Raw genomic sequence first — 5,761 nt, forward strand, 5'->3', positions numbered from 1 at the left:
AAATGAGTGCTATAGGAAAATATGCAAAGTGGTAATAATGTGATTACAACTACGCATTACTCCGGGATGGGAACATATGTGTGCGAAGTATTATAAATGAAGTTACGAAGATTCTAAGTAGATTGCGCTTTACCGTGAAAGTATCACCTGCATCTACGAATATTCTAAATCATTTGACAGAATTTGTCGTTCTCCAACAGGAGACTTGACATCAGTTTGACTGCCAGGTAAAGTAAACGAAATGGTACTGTCACACACAATAATTTCGGAAACGTTCCAATATGTCTGTTTACTCCGCATATACATACATGTTCCTTCTCAACAATCGCCATGGATTGTTTAGTTGTAAACCCTGATTTGCTTCAAATTCTCGGGTGATCTACCGCCGCGTCAAAAACAGTAATTTTCACTTCACATGGGAGAACTGCTGATAGCAACGATTCTAACAGAAACGCCAGGAAGTCGAAATGAGTATTTAGGATGGCGCAGTCAGCAACGTGATTGAAGTAATAATTAAACAACCTTTGCCCTGATGGGGTGATGACTGGGGTCATACATCGTGTCCTTATACAAGACCACATTCAGCTCCAAGGACAATTATTGATGAGATGAAAGAATAAACGGGCAGTTACGAGTGTGACAGCACCATTGCTATGATTCTGCACGAATACAGAATTGGGAAGCAGTGAGAATTTCCACACATAACCTCAACCACTCTTATCCTCAATATTTTCTTCGAAATGATGCTTCAAATTTATTGGGAGAAAATCATGAAACAGAACGACGCGTTGAAGGAGCAAGTACACGAGAAAAATAGACACAACAGTGAGGGTAATATTCTTGGGCGAGCACATACAAAACACTTGAATTCCTTCATTAAAAAAATCTCTAAAGAAGGGCAAACCCCCGTACCTATATAAGAAATAACCACGAACCGCTCAACCTAATACTGTAAATATTGTGTCTTGCTTTTCAAAATCACATGCTATGCGCCAATGAGTGTTGTACTTGAGCCGTAGTGCATTCCTGCTTATCAAAACCGTCAGTATGCGCCTGCCGTGGACAGGAATGAATTTCTTCCTCTGTTTTAGCAGCGCGATATTGACCTTTCTACTTTTTTTGTAATGCCTATGATTGAGTCTGCGATTGTGCAGCAGAAAAAAGCAATATTTATTGTTTTGCCAGGAAAATAACCGATTCTCTTTTCGTCATTCAAGTGTAGCTTCAGACGAGCTGAAAGCGAACGCAAAGAGCGGAATAGCGCACACGAAGGCAGCGCATCAATTAATCAAGTAGGCGTGTGGCAGCGGACATTGAAGAGTCCGTGGTGTGACGTCACCCAGGCCTTTAGGAAGCGCCAGTCGAACTTTCGGGCCCTAATAGACACGAGATCTTGACCTCCAACGTAGTTCCGGTTTGAAAATTTTTCCGTGCATTGTTGAACAATAAAACTTCACAGCGTGCGCGTTAAGTAAGAGTGGACTGCGGATCTGTATGCCCAATGGAAGTCTTCTATTTCTCATGGCCAATTAGGAGCAATTGGCATGTGCCAATAAGAAACACTCTTGCGCAACGTCACGATGAGCGCCAGTATGAACGCCACTGCAATTGCAAGATTTAGCGCCTGCTGCTTCGCATCTACACATGGTGTCCCTTAGCGAGAGGTGGTGTAATTTCTTTCGTCTTGGTCAAAGAAACAATATTAGCCTAAGCGTTCTAGCGTTATTAGCATTTATGTTGCCACGAGTATTATTTTTATGTGCTCGGCTTGAACTTTCAAAGACTGTGAGCAGTACTCGGCGCAAGTCGCATCCCAGGATTCGAGAACCTTCATGTTTGTGGTACATCAGTTTTTTAAGATTACGCAGAAGACGTGAACCCTGAAGATTATTTCATAGATTCTATGACCATCAATGATGTCCGCCTAGAAGTTTCGATGCGTGATGCTTGAAACATGGCGCGTCCCAACGATCACCAGTTCATCCACGGCCTGATCTCTGTTCGCCGCTGGCAGCACGTATTGTTGTATATCCGATTTTCTGTTTACGGGCCACTGTTGTCTTTGTCGACGTAACGACCACCCAATCATATGAAATGCAAAAGATGGCCCATACGAAATGGGCTGTCTTTCACGAAAATCTGCAATGGAAACAAAGTTTGTTGGTGTAGGAGGCAGAGATCTATTATGACGCATACGTCCCATGAAGCACAATTGCGCACTTTCTGATGCAGTGGAACGAGATATGCAGTCGAATCATCGCTGACTTATACATGAATAAAAATATAATCGTAATGAATATAGATGCCGGAAGTTTTAGTTTTCAATGAGATATAACGAAGTGCGAGGACACTCGCGCAGTAATAATTTCATACCTGTTGGAAACCTATATGCGCCCATCAACCGCAAATGTACCTATTGGTACATTTGATGTTGATGGGCTCAACTTTTTTATAGGTATAATCACCATAAAAATTCCTCCAAACATACTCTTAAGAAATCCGGCCATCTTTAAGACAATGACCAATTGAAATTTTCTGAGAAAATACCAGTCAGATTTTCCTTCGAAATGCGGGGCACATGTAGCTACGATTTTTGTAATACTTTTTCCTTCTAAACGCCATAGCAGAAGAGCTTTTAGTATACGGAAAGGTAAATGTTTTGCATCAATCGGATACACATTGTTCAAAATGATTTCAAGGTTTCTCGTTCTCTCTTTCATTGCCAATGGAAGGAACTTCACTCAATTTAGCATCTAATGGTTCAACAAGGCCTCGTACGTCACCCACCTGTGGTGTATGGAACCAAGGTCAATAACACAAAGAAAAGAAGTCTGACTAATAGCGGAAATATTTCAGATTTTATAGAATACTCCTAAATCTTTAGGAATGTTTGTGCCGATAATATCCTACTGTGCAGAAAAGAGAGCAGAATGTGGCCTTTAAGTGAAAAACGTTCCGTGCAACGGACTTCGGTTATCCACAGTGGAAAGCACGTGCACACATACGGTCCACTATGACGCACCCTGGGAGTTGGAAAACCAAAAGTATCAAATCAGTTCTTGCTTCGTTCTGATAGATTTTTAAAAATTTAATATCGACATCTCCTATTGCCTATGGCACCGCACACGCTGGCGAAACCTTCAAGCTCAGCTCAAAGAGAAGCGTGATTTTTTAAAATAAAGCAAGAAAAATTGCAAGCCTACATGTGCGCTATTTCAATGATATGTCGAAAGTGACGTTTACCGTCCCGTCGCAGCCCTGGGTCAGTCAAAATCTACGAAACACGTGTCATGATTTCTCTGCCTCTTTGTCGATTATATTTTGTGCTAAGTTTTATTATTTCCTCCTTCTGACCGTCACTTCCTTTTGCCGACTCGAACCTAATTCAATACAAGTCTATGCTATGCTCGGCTTGCGTGCCTTGAGAGTCGAGTGGTTAGGAAGATGACTTCGGGTGGAGGGTACGAGTGTTGGAATGCCACGTCATGAAAATTTTTGTTCAAAATTATAATTTTGTTTTTTTTATTTCTTTATATTTCTTTCTCTCTCTCGTTCACTTTCCAATGAGGATTATCACGGGTCATGCCGTAGCGCTCACTAGCGAGGCTTGTCCAGGCTCTGTGGCACATACCCGTTCATGATTGCGACTGTCCCAAGAAGTGGGTTAGTCGTTGAGATGCTCGACTTCTCACCCGAATATTCGAATTCCAGCCGCCTTTTCGTACGTATACGTGCATGTTCCGGAGCCCTCAAGTACGGTGCCCTTCGTAGTCATATCGCGGTTTCGAGAACTCTAGCAATAATCATCACTAATTCTCGGGCGCACACTGTATGCAGAGCTGGAACAGCTTCAATTTACCATTCGCTTCCTGTGGGAAAGGGTTTCACCTTTCCTACTGGTTTCGTTGTCGTTACCTGTTTCTCGCTTCCTGTGGCACATTATCGTTATAATGCTTGCTCATGAGCATTTGACACGTACCGATGGCTCCTTAGCTTGGAGGTGACTCTTACATTTCCCGCCGATATTTCAGACAACCATTACAATACCAACTGAAGCCTTGTAAGGCCCCAGAAAAATAGCAAGTCTTCCCTTTAAGAGTGAATCAGCTGCAGCCGACAATAATAGGGGTTTATTTTACATGTCAAATTACTTTATTTTACATGTCAAATTTTGAGGCCGCCTGCATACGTGCCCCACGCCTACTCACACACTGCCATAGAGGTAGGTGCCCACTTCCCAATTTGTGGACACGAAGTCTGGAACTGGGCAACGACCAGCTGGTATCACTCGCTAGCAGGTGTGTTGAAGAGCGCCTCGCTTCATCGAGTCTTGGATGATGATGGTTGAGGAAGATGAACACTTAGGTTCCTTCACGAGCTCAACCCGAGTAGGTGACGCAGACCTGCGTGCCTCTGTGACGAAGCCCATGCCGGGGGATGGTGGCCGCTCCTCCGTCACGATGCACTCGTCGACCGACCAGCGCCTAGGCGACGACGGTGTGACACTGCATACGTGTGGTGAACGGGCGGCTTTCCGCGGCGGCTGCTGCTCGCCCTCGGTCACCATGTACACGGTGGCGGGTACGGACGTCCGCTTGCTGCTGGTGACACAGAAGCTGGGAGACCGAAGCTACTCCTTTACCTTGCACACAGTTTGTGACGGGGACCTCGCTGACTCGGTCACGATGACAACGCTCGGTGATGGGGGCCTGGACAACCCGCTCAAGATGTAACGCCCGGCGATGGCGGCCTCGATGGCTCACTCAAGATGCACACACTCGGTAACCGCGACGGGCACGAGCCGCCACCCTCGATCATCTCCACGGTGGCGGACGAGTTGCAGCGAGACATCCTCGTGACCCTGTCGACTGCGGCTGTGACGGCGTGGCCGGCACAGAGAGACCTTCCACCTCACATCCTGGAACTACCACTGTGGAACACAAATGGGTTGTTCATTAGGCGAACCAAAGACACTTTTGTGTCCGCTTAAGACCGGGTGCTCTTTAGAAAAGAAGTACAGCGAACGCGTCTCACAAAACCATTCCTAGTCATGTTCGCCCCGTACGTGCAAACACGTCCCACGGTATACGGCGCCATAGGTAATCCGCAATGTATAAGAGCCCAAGTCTTCAGAGCGTTACGAAGGTGCACATCATAGAAAATTCGCGGCCAGAATTGACGGGGTTGTTTATAAGCGAAACGTCCAGACTGAAGCGACGAAAAATCGTGGCTTGAACCATACTCAAGCCTTGTCATTCAATAGTGTTTCTTCTGCGCCAGTTAAGCTACGCCCGCCAAGCATGCTATAACTGCAAACATAACAATGGTATATATATATATATATATATATATATATATATATATATATATATATATATATATATATATATATATATATATATATATATATATATATATATATATATAATTTTGATTGGACATCTCGAAAGTGTATCGCGGTTGCGCTCTTTGTTTTTTTGTTTCGGCAGTAAAATGTGCCAGATTGCGAAAATCTTCAGCCGAATTTGAAAAAATCAAGGCAGTTCTTCGCAGCAATAGCTATGAGTCTCTCTTTTGACCCTACCGCTTACATGCGCGACTTGAGACAGCTGTTTTTTACCTAATGTTTCACTCGAGATTTTCACTAATCTAAACGTGCTGCCGCTAGAACAAACGTACCTACAAAGCTGAATGTCACATTCATTTCACGTCTCGCACAATTAGCTAAACTCCCTGTACAGGCTCATCTTAAGAGTGCAAA

The sequence above is a fragment of the Rhipicephalus microplus genome, chromosome X (assembly GCF_043290135.1).
Source record: "Rhipicephalus microplus isolate Deutch F79 chromosome X, USDA_Rmic, whole genome shotgun sequence".
In the NCBI taxonomy this organism is placed as follows: Eukaryota; Metazoa; Arthropoda; class Arachnida; order Ixodida; family Ixodidae; genus Rhipicephalus; species Rhipicephalus microplus.